The sequence below is a fragment of the Triturus cristatus genome, chromosome 5_2 (assembly GCF_964204655.1).
Source record: "Triturus cristatus chromosome 5_2, aTriCri1.1, whole genome shotgun sequence".
Taxonomy (NCBI): domain Eukaryota; kingdom Metazoa; phylum Chordata; class Amphibia; order Caudata; family Salamandridae; genus Triturus; species Triturus cristatus.
In genome coordinates this window covers 198650374-198668126 of record NC_140588.1, presented here as the reverse complement: position 1 = coordinate 198668126, position 17753 = coordinate 198650374, and the positions used below count along the sequence as shown (strand labels likewise).

Sequence of the window (17753 nt, the reverse complement as noted above, 5' to 3'; positions counted from 1 at the left end):
CTCTAAACCGATGCATCGCTTCGGCTGCGCAGTGCATCTTCAATTTGCATCCTTGCAATGCTCTGAAAACCATGTTCTTTCTTCAGCTTAACTCAGTCCCTGTAGTGGCCTATGCTCCATTGCGGTTGGCCTGACCTTGTGACTTTGTCCCGCTCCGGCGCGACCAGATATCCACAGTTGGCATTTTCTGCTTTTTGGTGCTAGTTTTACTAAAACCTTTAAAATAGCATATCTCCGGTCCTACTGATTGGATGTTTGTCATTTTGGTCTTGCTTTATTTATTGAAGAACATTCTATTTTTCTAACTTGGTGTGGAATAACTTTTGTGTGGTGTTTTCACTTTATTACTGTTTGAAGTGTTGCACAAATGCTTTATGCATTACCTCTTAGTTAAGCCTGACTGTGCCAAGAAACCAGTGGGTTGAGCATAGGTTCCTTTAAGGTTGGCCTTAGCCTCAACGTGACAAAGATTGTGGTTGCTGCTTGACCAGGGCTCACACCCTAGTCAACCCACAACCCAATTTCTCACAACATGCAATGCTAAAGCACATGCTATAGTGATGAGTAAACAGACCAAATTGGAACACAAAGCCATGGACCAAGTGGGAGCTAAAGTTGTTCATATCCTGGGCTTGAAGTTGGGCATTGATGGAATAGCTGGTTTCTTGCATGAACTTATCAAATATTTACACCTCAGCACCTTGTAGCAGCTTATCAATAACAATGTATCCACAAAACTCTTGTCTGAATAAAATGTTGCACTTGATAGAGCTGAAAATTGTGGACAATATTAACCTTATATATATGCTAAAATGTACCTTGACAATAACGTAGAAACTGCTTAGCAAAAACAAACCGTAGGAAGATGTGCATTTCTTTAAATGTGTAAAAACAAGCATGCAGCTTATTAGTCAGCAGAAAGCTCTCATTTTCATCATGCTTACATCACTGGGCCTCATATTTTTTTCCCTTCTCTTTCTCTTTAATAAGATAAGGCCTTTTAAAACTGCTGATTTATTCCAATACTTAACGGTAATATGTGTCATTGTTAGAAAAATGTGCTGTTTCAAGAAAATGTATTTCTTTCTTTCCTCACACCATATGATTTCATCGTATTAGATCAAGTCACCTGCTCTGTGTTATGATAAATAAAATGTTTATTGGAATTAAGGCTGGTTGAAGAAAATGTTTCTAATGATCTAACCAGGACATGCTAGATATTAATGTTTCATTTCAAAGAGCACTCCATTGTTACACAAAGAGATACTGAACAGCTAACAGAGTAGGTTTGCAAAGATTCTCATGAGAACATCCCTAACAGTATCTTTTTGTTATACGCTGTAGCTGCATTCAAATAACATCATGTCGACACGGACGTTTGCTGTGAGAATCGAGAGGAGAGGGCGACGGACCATCAGAAGATCTTTCTTCATTGGCTGGAAATGACTTAAGCACCGGTATTTGCAATATGTTTGGTGCTTTCTATAGTATGTATTCCTAGCTAGACAGCCAATGCATTCCATGCACACCTGCCCTGTCATTCCCTTTAGCACCTTCTTTTACTTGCATTAATTACTGTAAGCTACTGCTAACGTGATTTTCTTGTTTTCCTTTCCCTTCATGAGGAGATTTTCTTTCTTTATGCTAAATCTGTAACTTGGATTGACGGTTGCTTCTGGAACTGATGGGGATCTCAACTAAGTTTCCAGAACTGCTCTTAATGAGGAGTTTGTTTCTTGCAACTATTTGCTTGATGCTCCAAATCCTTGCTGTTTTCCAAAAGGAACTCTTTATGGGTTTCATGCTAGCTTAGGTCCTTTAGATTAAGATAGGAACTATTTCCTATATTCGACACACTGTTATTTTTCATGCTGCCACAAACTACATTTTACTCAATATTTCTGTAACTGGATATATCTGACTAATGTGAATAAAAGACCAACATTTTTACTAATCTCTTAATGAGAAATACAACCTTTAAAGCTTACGACACCTTTCATCATTGACTAAACTCTAAAATACAGTAAATCGATGAATTTTGATTTGTGCCCCATTCTAAAATGGTGGCAAAGATCTCACAACAGAGAGACAGAGTGTGTGCGGAGTTGGATATCTCTGTTGTAAGTTAAAGGGTGAAAATGGTTATAAATGTCCTCATTACCAAATCCATAAAGTGTCATTGAACTCCTCAAGTTTTCCCAATGATGTTCCTTTGCGACACTTGTTTGTATAATCCGTGCTTTATCAATTATGATCCATAAATCCTTCATATTTGGGAAATACAAATAAGTCTTCTTCTGGTGAATATATTTATGTGTGAAATCTATCAAGACAGAAACAAAAGCCTTATAAACTATCTCACATCTTTATTCAGATAAAACCCTTTCTACTATCCATTTTACTATGCATACCTGAGAATTTCACTCCAAGGTTTGAATATCTCAACGTGAGTTCCTGCTTTCAAAAGGTATTCACACCACTGATTTCTACTCAGTGCATTTCCAATGGTCCCATCATTAACTGCATGGCCTCTACCTGTTTTCTATCTGTTTCTATCTTCTACTCCCTTTCCTTCCTGACCAATCTCATTTTTCATTTTCGATTGTAGTTTCAAATCATTACCTGCTAAAAATGTTATTGAACGATAATGTAAGCCTAATCTCTTATTTTAAACCTCTTGAAAGCACAGTTTTTAGAAATTGATCTACCAACGTCCTCTTTTTTAAGCATTGTGCTTATGTTCCCACTGTGGCTCCTCCCATTGCTGGTTTAGCTGTAAACACAATAAATACTTCAAAATGTTTGCTGTTGTGAATATTTGGATTTGAGTAATTTTCATTTGACAAAGTTTAAAGTAAGGAAAGTTTACATTTATCAAAGTTTAACCCCTTGTATACCCATGACGAGCTGGACTCGTCATGGAGCACAGTCGCGCTGTGCCCATGACGAGTCCAGCTCGTCATGAGGCATACCCTAGGGAATCCCTCTGGTGCGGGCACCAGAGGGATTCCCTTTCGTGCAAATTAGCCTCGGGAGCTGGGGAAGAGCTTCCCCAGCACCCGACGCCCCTCCCCCTTTCACTGCAATGACGATCGGCGCGCACGTCGCGCCGACGTCATTACAGTGAAAGTGAAACTGAAATGAGCCAAGAGGCTCATTTCAGGTTTCACTTTGTACGTGCTCAGGGGGCTATCCCCAAGCAGGGATCCACCCACTAGACACCAGGGAGGGGGGAGCGGCCCCTTGGGCAAGGGCCTTTGCTCCCCCCTGTATATTTTGGCCAGTTTAGTCTTTTTGCCCCCCCTGGGGGGCAGATGGGGGCATTAGCCCCCAATCTGCCCCCCCCGTGGGGGGTAAAAAGCCCACTAGACACCAGGGAAGTTACGTCAATAAATAAATAGGGGTGGGGGCTGCCCAAAACGGGCAGGCCCATGCCCCCCCAATTACTACAGTCTTTCTGCCCCCCCCGGGGGGCAGATGGGGCATTGGCCCCTAATCTGCCCCTCCGGGGGGGGCAGAAAGCCCACTAAACACCAGGGATTAGTTTGTAGTTTTATTTTCAGGGTGGGGGCTGCCCGCAGCGGGCAAGCCAATGCCCCCACCCACCACCATTACAGCCTTTCTGCCCCCTGGGGGGCAGATGGGGCATCGGCCCCCAATCTGCCCCCCCGGGGGGACAAAAAGCCCACTAGACACCAGGGAATTGTAAAAAAAAAAATAGGGGTGGGGGCTGCCCAAAACAGGCAGGCCCATGCCCCCACCCCCCCCAATTACTACAGTCTTTCTGCCCCCCCCCGGGGGCAGATGGGGCATTGGCCCCTAATCTGCATCTTCGGGGGGTAGAAAGCCCACTAAACACCAGGGATTCGTTTTTAGTTTTATTTTTAGGGTGGGGGCTGCCCGCAACGGGCACGCCAATGCCCCCACCCACCCACCACCATTACAGCCTTTCCGCCCCCCCTGGGGGCAGATGGGGCATCGGCCCCCAATCTGCCCCCCCGGGGGGGCAAAAAGCCCACTAGACACCAGGGAATTGTTAAAAAAAAAAATAGGGGTGGGGTGGGGTGGGGGTATGGGCCTGCCCGTTTTGGGCAGCCCCCACCCCTATTTTTTTTTTTAACAATTCCCTGGTGTCTAGTGGGCTTTTTGCCCCCCCGGGGGGGCAGATTGGGGCATCGGCCCCCAATCTGCCCCCCGGGGGGACAAAAAGCCCACTAGACACCAGGGAATTGTAAAAAAAACAAATAGGGGTGGGGGCTGCCCAAAACGGGCAGGCCCATGCCCCCACCCCACCCCCCCCAATTATTACAGTCTTTCTGCCCCCCCCTGGGTGGCAGATGGGGCATTGGCCCCTAATCTGCCCCTTCGGGGGGGGGCAGAAAGCCCACTAAACACCAGGGATTTTTTTGGCGCAACTGTTTTTAGGATGTGGGCTGCCTGAAACAGGCACGCCAATGCCCCCACTCTCCCCCCCACAAAAATGTCAGTCTTTCTGCCCCCCAGGAGGCAGATGGGAGCTGTAGCCCCCAATCTGGCCCCCCTGGGGTCGCAGAATGACGACTAGAAACCATGGATTTTTTTGTTTTATTAGTGTAGGGGTAGGGGCTCCTCAAAATGGGCATGACAATACCCCACCCAACCCCCAGAGAAATTCCAGTCTTTCTGCCCCCCCGGGAGGGCAGATGGTGGCAGTGGCCCCTGATCTGCCCCCTGAGGGGGCAGAAAGCCCAGTAGGCGCCATCGAGTATGCAGGCTTTTTTTATACGTGGGGTGGGGGCTACCCAAAATGGTCATACCAATGTCCCCACCCCCACAAAAAATAGCCACAGTCTTTCTGCCCCTTTAGGGGCATATCAGGATGAAACCCCCTTCCCCGATTCCCCCCCAGGGCGGCAGAAAGCCCACTGGGCTCCGATTTTTTTTTTTAGCAATGTGCATACCTGTGGATTTTGGGCCCTAGCGCAGTTGGCACGTAGGCAAACCTAGCAAAACTGTACATTCTTTAAAACTAGACACCGAGGGGAATCCTGGATGGGGTGACTTCACTGGCTCTCACCAGGTTCTGTTACCCAGAATCCATTGCAAACCTAAAAATGTGTTCAAAATAACACTTTTTCCTCACATTTCTTTGTAGGAAAGTTCTGGAATCTGCGTGGGTCCACAAAATTTCACACACCCTGCGTTCCCCAAAGTCTTCAGAGAAAAATGGTACCTCACTTGCGTGGGTAGGCATAGTGCCTTCGTCAGGCAAGGGCCCAAAACCTATTGAGGAAACATCAAAATTACCTATCACAAAACAACCTGGTTTTGCAAAGGGGGTCCTATGAGTTTTTGGCCCCGGGCTTGGCGGCCACCTAGGGAAACCTACCAAACCCACACATTTCTGAAAACTAGACACCCGGGGGATTCCAGGGAGGTATGGTTTGCGTGGATCCCCCAACGTTTCCTTACCCAGCATGCCCTGCAAACCTCAAATTTGGCTAAAAAAATCACCTTTTTCACACATTTTTGTGTGGGAAAGTTGTGGCATCACCGGACTGACACAAATTTCCTACCACCCAGCGTTCACCCGGGTCTCCCGATAAAAACAGTGCCTCACTCGTGTGGGAGGCCCAATTACCCGCGACAGGCAAGGTCCCAAAACGTATTGAGGCGACATGAAAATTGCCTGCCTCAAAACGACCTGGTTTTGCAAGGGGGGTCACCTGGGTTTTTGGCCCGGTGCTCGGCGGCCACCTAGGGGAACCTACCAAACCCACACATTTCTGAAAACTAGACACCCGGGGGATTCCAGGGAGGTATGGCTTGCGTGGATCCCCCAACGTTTCCTTACCCAGAATGCCCTGCAAACCTCAAATTTAGCTGAAAAAATCACCTTTTTCACGCATTTTTGTGTGGGAAAGTTGTGGCATCACCGGGCTGACACAAATTTCCTACCACCCAGCGTTCCCCCGGGTCTCCCGATAAAAACGGTGCCTCACTCGTGTGGGAGGCCCAAGTACCCGCGACAGGCAAGGCCCCAAAACGTATTGAGGCGACATGAAAATTGCCTACCTCAAAACAACCTGGTTTTGCAAGGGGGGTCACCTGGGTTTTTGGCCCGGTGCTCGGCGGCCACCTAGGGGAACCTACCAAACCCACACATTTCTGAAAACTAGACACCCGGGGGATTCCAGGGAGGTATGGCTTGCGTGGATCCCCCAAAGTTTCCTTTCCCAGAATGCCCTGCAAACCTCAAATTTAGCTGAAAAAAATCACCTTTTTCACACATTTTTGTGTGGGAAAGTTGAGGCATCACCGGGCTGACACAAATTTCCTACCACCCAGCGTTCCCCCGGGTCTCCCGATAAAAACGGTGCCTCACTCGTGTGGGAGGCCCAAGTACCCGCGACAGGCAAGGGCCCAAAACGTATTGAGGCGACATGAAAATTGCCTACCTCAAAACGACCTGGTTTTGCAAGGGGGGTCATCTGGGTTTTTGGCCCGGTGCTCAGCAGCCACCTAGGGGAACCTACCAAACCCACACATTTCTGAAAAGTAGACACCCGGGGGATTCCAGGGAGGTATGGCTTGCGTGGATCACCCCACGTTTCCCTACCCAGAATGCCCTGCAAACCTCAAATTTAGCTGAAAAAATCACCTTTTTCACACATTTTTGTGTGGAAAAGTTGAGGCATCACCGGGCTGACACAAATTTCCTACCACCCAGCGTTCCCCCGGGTCTCCCGATAAAAACGGTGCCTCACTCGTGTGGGAGGCCCAAGTACCCACGACAGGCAAGGGCCCAAAACGTATTGAGGCGACATGAAAATTGCCTACCTCAAAACGACCTGGTTTTGCAAGGGGGGTCACCTGGGTTTTTGGCCCGGTGCTCAGTGGCCACCTAGGGGAACCTACCAAACCCACACATTTCTGAAAACTAGACACCCGGGGGATTCCAGGGAGGTATGGCTTGCGTGGATCCCCCCACGTTTCCTTACCCAGAATGCCCTGCAAACCTCAAATTTAGCTGAAAAAATCACCTTTTTCACACATTTTTGTGTGGGAAAGTTGAGGCATCACCGGGCTGACACAAATTTCCTACCACCCAGCGTTCCCCCGGGTCTCCCAATAAAAACGGTGCCTCACTCGTGTGGGAGGTGCAAGTACTCGCGACAGGCAAGGGTCCAAAACGTAGTGCGCCTCAACAGGCAAGGGTCCTAAACGTAGTGCGCCTCACTATGTTTTGGGCCCTTGCCCGTGGCGGGTACTTGGGCCTCCCACACGAGTGAAGCACCGTTTTTATCGGGAGACCCGGGGGAACGCTGGGTGGTAGGAAATTTGTGTCAGCCCGGTGATGCCTCAACTTTCCCACACAAAAATGTGTGAAAAAGGTGATTTTTTCAGATAAATTTGAGGTTTGCAGGGCATTCTGGGTAAGGAAACGCGGGGGGATCCACACAAGCCATACCTCCCTGGAATCTCCTGGGTGTCTAGTTTTCAGAAAAGTGTGTGTTTGGTAGGTTCCCCTAGGTGGCAGCTGAGCACCGGGCCAAAAACCCAGGTGACCCCCCTTGCAAAACCAGGTCGCTTTGAGGTAGGCAATTTTCATGTCGCCTCAATACGTTTTGGGCCCTTGCCTGTCGCGGGTACTTAGGCCTCCCACACGAGTGAGGCACTGTTTTTATCGGGAGACCCGGGGGAATGCTGGGTGGTAGGAAATTTGTGTCAGCCCGGTGATGCCTCAACTTTCCCACACAAAAATGTGTGAAAAAGGTGATTTTTTCAGCTAAATTTGAGGTTTGCAGGGCATTCTGGGTAAGGAAACGTGGGGGGATCCACGCAAGCCATACCTCCCTGGAATCCCCCGGGTGTCTAGTTTTCAGAAATGTGTGGGTTTGGTAGGTTCCCCTAGGTGGCCGCTGAGCACCGGGCCAAAAACCCAGGTGACCCCCCTTGCAAAACCAGGTCGTTTTGAGGTAGGCAATTTTCATGTCGCCGCAATACGTTTTGGGGCCTTGCCTGTCGCGGGTACTTGGGCCTCCCACACGAGTGAGGCACCGTTTTTATCGGGAGACCCGGGGGAACACTGGGTGGTAGGAAATTTGTGTCAGCCCGGTGATGCCACAACTTTCCCACACAAAAATGTGTGAAAAGGTGATTTTTTCAGCTAAATTTGAGGTTTGCAGGGCATTCTGGGTAAGGAAACGTTGGGGGATCCACGCAAACCATACTTCCCTGGAATCCCCCGGATGTCTAGTTTTCAGAAATGTGTGGGTTTGGTAGGTTCCCATAGGTGGCCGCTGAGCACCGGGCCAAAAACCCAGGTGACCCCCCTTGCAAAACCAGGTCGTTTTGAGGTAGGCAATTTTCATGTCGCCTCAATACGTTTTGGGGCCTTGCCAGTCGCGGGTACTTGGGCCTCCCACACGAGTGATGCACCGTTTTTATCGGGAGTCCCGAGGGAACGCTGGGTGGTAGGAAATTTGTGTCAGCCCGGTGATGCCTCAACTTTCCCACACAAAAATTTGTGAAAAATGTGATTTTTTCAGCTAAAATTGAGGTTTGCAGGGGATTCTGGGTAAGGAAACGTTGGGGGATCCACGGAAGCCATGCCTCCCTGGAAGCACACGGGTGTCTAGTTTTCAAAAATGTATAGGTTTGCTAGGGTTCCCAAGGTGCCCGCAGAGCTAGGGTTCAAAAACTACAGCTAGACATTTTGCCAAAAAAGGGTCATTTTTCACTGCGAGATTGAGGTGTGACCACGTTGCGTTTTGCACCGTTTCCTGTCGCGGGCACTAGGCCAACCCACACAAGTGAGGTACCGTTTTTCTCGTAAGACTTTGGGGAACGCGGGGTGGGTGGAAATTTGTGGATCCACGCAGATTCCGGAACTTTCCACCACAGAAATGTGTGGAAGATGTGTTTTTTTTGTCAATTTTTTAGGTTTGCAAGGGATTCTGGGTAACAGACCCTGGTGGGAGGCAGTCAAGTCACCCCATCCTGGATTCCCCTTGGTGTCTAGTTTTCAAAAATGTATAGGTTTGCTAGGTTTCCCAAGGTGCCCGCAGAGCTAGGGTTCAAAAACTACAGCTAGACATTTTGCCAAAAAAGGGTCATTTTTCACTGCGAAATTGAGGTGTGCCCACGTTGCGTTTTGCGCCGTTTCCTGTCGCGGGCACTAGGCCGACCCACACAAGTGAGGTACCGTTTTTCTTGTACGACTTTGGGGAACGCGGGGTAGGTGGAAATTTGTGGATCCACGCGGATTCCGGAACTTTCTACCACAGAAATGTGGGGAAAATGTGTTTTTTTTGTCAATTGTTTAGGTTTGCAAGGGATTCTGGGTAACAGACCCTGGTGGGAGGCAGTCAAGTCACCCCATCCTGGATTCCCCTGGGTGTCTAGTTTTCAAAAATGTATAGGTTTGCTAGGTTTCCCAAGGTGCCCGCAGAGCTAGGGTTCAAATACTACAGCTAGACATTTTGCCAAAAAAGGGTCATTTTTCACTGCGAAATTGAGGTGTGCCCACGTTGCGTTTTGCGCCGTTTCCTGTCGCGGGCACTAGGCCGACCCACACAAGTGAGGTACCGTTTTTCTTGTACGACTTTGGGGAACGCGGGGTGGGTGGACATTTGTGGATCCACGCGGATTCCGGAACTGTCCACCACAGAAATGTGGGGAAAATGTGTTTTTTCTGTCAATTCTTTAGGTTTGCAAGGGATTCTGGGTAACAGACCCTGGTGGGAGGCCGTCAAGTCACCCCATCCTGGATTCCCCTGGGTGTCTAGTTTTCAAAAATGTATAGGTTTGCTAGGTTTCCCAAGGTGCCCGTAGAGCTAGGGTTCAAAAACTAGCGCTAGGCACTTTGCCAAAAAAGGGTACATTTTCACTGCGATATTGAGTTGTGACCACGTTGCGTTTTGTGCCGTTTCCTGTCGCGGGCACTAGGCCGACCCACACAAGTGAGGTACCGTTTTTCTCGTAAGACTTTGGGGAACGCAAGGTGGGTGGAAATTTGTGGATCCATGCAGATTCCGAAACTTTGCACCACAGAAATGTGTGGAAAATGTGTTTTTTTGGACAATTTTTTAGGTTTGCAAGGGATTCTGGGTAACAGACCCTGGTGGGAGGCAGTCAAGTCACCCCATCCTGGATTCCCCTGGGTGTCTAGTTTTCAAAAATGTATAGGTTTGCTAGGTTTCCCAAGATGCCCGCAGAGCTAGGATTCAAAAACTAGAGCTAGGCGCTTTGCCAAAAAAGGGTAAATTTTCACTGCGATATTGAGTTGTGACCACGTTGCGTTTTGCGCCGTTTCCTGTCGCGGGCACTATGCCTACCCACACAAGTGAGGTACCATTTTTATCGGGAGACTTAGGGTAATTCAGTTTTGTAAAGGAACTGTTATTATCTATTGACTTTCGATGCATTTCTGCCTTCCAAATGAAAAATATTGTGTAAAAAAGAAGTCATTCTAAAAAATGACTGATAATTCTCATGCTAGTATGAGTATCCCCAATTTCAGAAATGTGCAAATATCTACTGTTTCTAAACTCTATATTTTGTTCCCATTTCAGAAATACATAGGTGTCTTTCATACCGATTTTTCCATGTACACATTTTTACAGAATAATTACTATATACCCGGTACATAATAAAAAACCATTGCAAGTTGCTGCTCAGTTTTTGGCTCTGGGTTCGTCGGGTTCTAGGTGAACCTACAAGTCCTATATATCCCCACAACCAGTAATGTCCAGCGGATGTAATGGTATATTGCTTTCAAAGAACTGTCATAATTAGAAGAAGTTACAGGTGAAAACGTTGACACAAAAGGCTTTTTTTTTCAACTAATTTTTAATTTATCCTATATTTAACTGTTAGTTTCTATAAAAAAACCTTGATGGATCTACACAAATGACCCCTTGCTGAATTCAGAATTTTGTCTTCTTCTCGAAAATGTATAGCTTTCCAGGATCCATTATTGCTTTTGTACCCATTTCTGCCATTAACTGGAAGGAGGTCAAAAGCACAAAAAATAGCAAAATTAGGCTATGTCCCAGAAAAATGCCAAAACTGTGTAAAAAATGTTGGGTTTCTGACAAAAGTCTGGTATCCCCGTAAAGCTGGGAAAATGGTGATTCCAACCCCACAAACCCTTTTTTGATAACATTTGCAGGGAAAAACCCAGATGCTTTCATTTGCAGCCCGTTTTTCCAATTCTTCTGAAAAAAACCAAAAGTTTGCTGTATTTTGGCTAATTTCTGTGACCCCTCTGGGAGAATCCACAAACCCTGAGTACCTTTAGAATACCCATGATGTTGGAAGAAAAGGACGCAAATTTGGCGTGGATACCTTATGTGGTCAAAAAGTTACAGGGGTCTAAGCGCGCACTACCCCAAATAGCCAAAAAAGGGCGTGGCACAGGAGGGGAAAAGGCCTGGCAGCGAAGGGGTTAAAGTAAGGAATGCTCACAATTTGAAAACTATAAGTTTGACAAAGTTTAAAGTGAGAAGATTTATAGTTAGGAGAAATTAAGAACAGACACTTACATTTAAGACATTTTAAAGATGAGAACATTTCTGCATAGGGAAGGTTCAATGTAAGTAATTTGAAGTTGAAAAAAATTAAAATAACATATAACTTTATGAATGTTTAATCTATACAAATATAGAGTTATAACAGTTTAGATTCAGGAGATGTGAAAGTTGTGAACCTTTGCAGTGATTACAGCAACGGAAGATTATATTAAAGAAAGTTTAAAGTTGAGAAAGCCTATCGTAAGGAAAGTTTAAATTTATGAATATTTAGGGTGGTGAACATTTATAGTTAGTAAACTTTACATTGAAGAAAGTTTAAAGTTGAGAATGTGTGAAGTGAAAATTATAAAATTATAAAGTTTATCGTTAGAAACATTTGTAACTGGATACTTGTATAGCAGTGAAAGCTTATGGGTGAAAGTTTATATGAATGAGCAAGATTGTATAGTTGTTAGAGTTTGATGTTGACAGAGTTTAGAAGGGTTACATTTAGGTCTGAGCAAATTTAGAATTATGTCAGCGTAATTCACATCATTTACGGAATCTGCCATTATGCTTGGTATGCAAACATCCCAAAATTACATTATTACACCATGTCATGTAACTACGCTACAGCTTGAGGCAAAATTTTAGTGTCGGAACAATGCAAACAACAAGAATGCGACCTGCGTTATTTGCGCCAATTGTGTTTTTTGCACTATTATTTAGAGTGAAGTGCATCATCATCAAAAATAGATGCAAGGACTCATTTCATGCTAAAATATAGCATTGAATGGCAGCTTAGCAGTTCATATAATTCTTCTGAAAGTTTTACAGAAATATGCAAAAGCAAATTATACAAGCTTCACATTATCCTAGTTGCATTATAAAGTTTAATACATGTTATTTTCGAAAGAGTTGAGGAATATGAAAAGTCAAAAATGTCAAATTTAGTGAGGCAAGGAAAAACAAGGACTGTGAATTTCATTGCACTTCTAACTAGGAGGATGCAGGCATGGGATCACAAATAATCAAACACATTTTGTGGATTAAATTCCCAGAGCTAAACACTGTACAGCTTCATAAAGTTTGCTAAGTCTGACATTCCTATAACTCATGAAATTTTCAGAAAGAAAGTTCTTTAACTGTGCTCACACCTAAATAGGCATAAGAAGTTTTGGACACTGATATGAGGGCAAGGAACATTTGACACAGAGGGCTTCTGTCACCTTTTAAAGAATACGTCTGACTCTCCTTGGCTAAGTGTTTCCAGTCCCACAGACAGAAACCTAAAATGGGTATTAGTTTAGAAAAAATATACAAATAGTTGATTTCAAGTTCTTAAAGTTGATGTGCAAAGAATACTTAAATTAGGGTTATGTTTAGATTAGGAAGGATTGTTGGCATAGATCACTTAAAATCTCATTGGGAGAGATGAGGATATTGGAATGCTTAGAAGCATTGCACAGAGTGGCTCATGCACAAGAGGCACATGACTTTGAGACACAGACATGGCTGCAGGTAGTCAGAGGAACGGGACAGGAAGACACTAGCATAGGAGTAGGGAGAAATGGACAAGGGGAAAGAGACCTGAACATATGGGGCAAATGGCCTCACTCAGATTCCTAAGGACCTGACAAGGTTGCCTTTGTTATAATGTTTACAGTACTACCTGAGGAAATGCAGAAGGGCATTGTGAGGATTTTCAGATTTTCTTCAACCTTTTGTTTTTGCCTTCATCTTTGCGTTACACTCTGTGGCCACCGTGGAGGTCGGAGTGCTGCGTATTCTACCATGATTGGGATCTGCAGGCAACAAGCGATGGACTGCGCTCACCCAAAAGGTTGTAAGCACTGCATTGGCAGCAGGGCAAGCCGTGTTGTACATAACTCTGGGCCATTTGGTAAGAGAAGACCCACATGCTTCACGCTTTGATTTGTGGCACAATAAATGGTGGAACAGAAGGGGATTTAAGTCCGTTGCTTGGTTATGAGGACAACTAATGGGTAGAGGTCTGTATGACAAAGACTTCCTTGTTACAGAACGCTATGGGACATGCTAATTCAAGATGGCTGTAAAATGTTTCAGGTCCTACCTGGGTTGGCCAGCACTAGTTACTATATAATGGGATATTTTATATTCTTTGAGGATTCCATCTTCATCATGTCCGATGCCCCTTAAACTCTTGTCCTGGATACATTGGTTTGCTCTAGTGTTAATTTGATCTTGTCTTGAATTGCTTGTTTTTTCTCTTGTTTTGTTTGCTTTGTTGAGAGGTTTTTCATGCCTTGTGCTTTTTCCTCTCTTGGCCCCCTTTCTTCCGAGCTTCTTTTGGATACCATTACCAAGCATTTACTTTCTCTCTTCTAGTTACTCTGGAGGACAGTGCTGAGGTTGCTGATGAAGGTCACCCATATCATCCTTGCTCCAGAGTCTAAGGTAAGGTAAGAAAGATGTGGCCTACCATTAACACTTTGGCTCGAGCCTACTATACTCTGCCTCTTTAGCACTAATAAAGTATTTGCTTTTTATTTGACAAATTACCACAAGTGTCATTCTAGTAAGACAGAAGTATGTATGCCAGTCCTTCCCCCAAGTCTCAAGAGTACAAATATGGGAAGCGGTAGCAATGGAAAAACCTTTCTTGGCCTATTTTAAAACTATAAACCTTTTTTAAATTGCATGTGTTTCTGTCAACCATGCTGCAGAAAATATCATCCCTTAGGAGAATGTAATATTATAATTAATCAGTAACCTTTGAATAGTAAAAATAATCCTAACCCAATTAGCACCCCACAAGTAACCCAGTCAGAAAAGATCATCCATGCTAGGTTCTAGGTACTATGTTTTCTTCAAGCCATTATGGGGCTAGAACTAATATATGCCTGAATTTAGCCATGGTGCATTAAAGCAGACACCTTTTGCTAACAAGGGTTTGAATTGGGCTGGATCTGGGTGGAGTTGTTGTACAGGACAGTCTTCCATTTGGCTGAGACCGTGGCCTGCCATCTGGAATCATTAATGCAAGGGTCTCTAAGAAATATTGTGCGCGAGAAGGCATCTTTCAAGGGCAGAAATACACCATGCGGTCACCAAGCCAGGATTGAGATGCCTGAGTGTGTTAATAGGATTGGATAGGATAGAGAACACCAAAGGTAAACAATATCAAGCCTTTAAAATCAATGTGTGAGCCCCTGTCTGGAGAATATATGCTTAGACATCACTACTCTCCTAAAGAGGAATAATACATCCTATCCGCCTGTCAGAGACCTGTGGTGAGAATTGTCCTCTGAAGGGGTGATTTGATTGTCTGTCTTCAGCACTTTCCTTCGGGTCCATAGACATATTTAAAACCCCCTCCCATGAGAATAGCTAGTCTGCTAAAGGAGTTTGCCATGAGATCTCTGAATATCGAGGGACTAAGATGAGACGGAGGCCAAAGGGAGCTGCTGCTTTGTGTGACTATCATAGGGGTTCAGTGAAACCATCTCCGAGGTAACCCATAGCATGGACTGGGTAATTTGTGAACATTTTCTGAATTTGAAACTTGGAACCACTGAGCCCCTCTGCATCAAACTGGTATTTAGTGAAGGTATACCAGTCAAATTAGCAGTGGATCACCACTACACAATGATCAAGCCCAAGACCACCACACAGCATCGCCTGACTACATCTGGTTTGACCCCCAACTGGACCAGCAGTCCCTTATAGCTTGACACACAGTTCAAAATCATATCACCTACACTTTGGTGCCATCAAACCCCTTTGAGCTAAAGACTTGACATCATTGGACCCTGTTGGTTCTATGCTTCCTATCAAGTGGCTTGATACCCAGTTGTTATTTAACTTCTACCTTATTGTGGGAATCAATCAATCAATCAGGTCATTTATAGATCGCGCTACTCACCCGTGAGGGTCACAAAGCGCTAGGGGGGGGGGGAGGGGTGAAGCAGCTCCTGATCGAACAGCCAGGTCTTGAGAAGTCTCCTTAAGGTCAGCAGGTCCTGAGTCTGTCGCAGGTGGATGGGAAGGGTGTTCCATGTCTTGGCGGTGAGGTGGGAGAATGATCTGCTGCCGGTGGTTGTTCGTCGGATGCGTGGGATGGTGGCGAGGGTGAAGTCAGCAGAGCGAAGCTGGCGGTTCGGGTTCTAAAGGTGAGTTGTTCGTTGAGGTTTGCTGGTCCGGCATTGTGGAGTGCTTTGTGGGCGTGGGTGAGGAGCTTGAAGGTGATTCTCTTGTTTTTTTTATTTTTGTTTTTTAAAGTTTTCAAAACCTTTATTTGCAGGTAGGAGATGCACAGGGCCAGCTGCCCACAGTTCACATGACAATAACTGGGCTCCGCCCATACGGGTGAGTCACCCCACCGATACTTAACACAGCCATTCAGCCGACATCCCGGAGGACCGGCGGCGTCTCGGTTGCCCGACGTGGGAGCAATACATCCTTCAGTGACTGGCTGCTGTGTGCAGCCCCGTCGCCACCAGCCTATGTAAAAGCCTGTAGATATCTCAGGGAATCAGGGACTGTCAGCCCGAACTGGCGAACCCAGCCACACTCCCATGCACTCCACTCACATCCCCTCCCCCCACCCCCCCACCCTCCCTCCGCACGCGCACTGTCCCGTCCGGTCATCCTTCCCCATCTGTGTGTTTCCGTCGTCACGTCAGCCCACCCCTGCCAGTCACCACACTCCGCCCCTATCATACCGTTTCCCAATCCATACCGCACTGTCACTCTTCATGTTGCCCCCGCACCAACTACCCTGCGGTTCCTGCTACAGTCCTTCACGCCGGACCCCCCGACTATCGTCCTCGCCATATTGCAAGCCATTGCCACTCTCCCCCACAGTCATCCCTAGTTTGGATCAGGGGTCGGGGCACACTCAGCACTCTCACTTCCGTCGAGCTCCTCCCGCCGGCTCTGGGGCCGCGGTCGACAGGTACGTTCTGTATAACCCCCAGAAATTCTTGGGACGACTTTTCGGCGGCAGAAGTTCACTATAGGTCTCCGCCTGTGTACTGCAATACAGCATATCCCTGGCCCACCGTTTCTTGGTGGGAAGGGGCCCCCTCATCCAGCAGGCTGCAACGACCCTTCTAGCAATGAGCAACGCCATGTCCACTAACCGGCGCAACACCACCGGGAGAGGCCGGGAGTACCCTAACAGCGCCAGGGCTGGGTCTGGGGCAATCTCCGTGCCCAGGATCCGGCTCAACTCAATGAACACCTCGGCCCAAAACTTAGCGATACCAGGACAACGCCAAGACATATGCATAAAGTCCGCCACCGGGACATGGCAACGTTCGCACTCTGCAGACGCCCTGAGCCCGTACCGATGTAATCGCTCCGGGGTATAATACACCCTCTGTAGGTACTTGAAATGCACCAATCTGTGCCGGCCGTTAAGTGATATCGCCTTGGTGCTGACGCAGCAGTACCTCCACATCTCGTCTGTGAACTCTAAGTGCAGGTCACCCTGCCAGGCAAGCCGCGCCGTGGCGTGTGTACGCGCCGTCTGCCGGTCCCCCATTCTTTTAAGATTCGAGAGCAATCTAGGTGGCGCTACCGTTTTGATAATGTAGGTGAGTTCCGGAACCTCCGGAGGCTCTGCAATGCCCGGGCCCAGCGCGACCGACAAAGCCCTGCGAACCCTGTGGAACTGGAAACGCTGCAGAAGCGTGTGGGGAGTCTGCGCCAGCCCAAGCTGGTCCCATGTCTTGGCCACACCATCCGCGAATAAGTCGTCCATCCGCGTAATGCCCAAGGAGCCCAATGCCTGAACCACTCCTCTCTCCCGCAGCGGGGGGAGCCAAAGCACCCATTCCACCGGCAGCAAAGGGGAATACAGAAGAGCGCAATCGTGTGCCCTCATTAACGCCTGCCACGCATGAGTCGTAGCCTGGAGGGAGTCCAGTCGCCCCACCGAGCGGCTCATCGGTTGAAAGACAACCGCGAGCAATGGGAGCGGGTCCGCGAACAGACGCTCCAAAATAACATGTGGGACATCAGCGCTGGCATGTATCCACGCGTGCAGGTGCGCCGCCTGCGCAACCCTGTAGTATTTCTCCATGTCCGGAGCCCCCAGGACTCCCAGTTCGTACGGAAGAGTTAACACCTTCCATTGTACTCTAGGCTGTTTGCCACCCCAGGCCAACCGTATTAGGGTTTGGGTCAACTGCTTAAAGAAGGCCCTGGACAACACAATGGGGATGTTGGTGAAGAGGAACAGGAATCTCGGTAAGATGACCATTTTCATAA

The 17753-nt window shown here is 46.9% G+C and overlaps 1 long non-coding RNA gene across 1 annotated transcript in view; it reads left to right on the top strand.

Annotated features, from left to right (window-relative positions):
- Window positions 1-1344: 1344 nt before the first annotated feature.
- LOC146822791 (uncharacterized) overlaps window positions 1345-17753 on the top strand; it is a 30110-nt gene continuing 13701 nt past the window's right edge. Inside the window, exons 1-2 of the long non-coding RNA XR_014962077.1 lie at window positions 1345-1457; window positions 13866-13934. This is a non-coding gene — a long non-coding RNA (uncharacterized LOC146822791). The remainder of the gene's footprint in view (window positions 1458-13865; window positions 13935-17753) is intronic.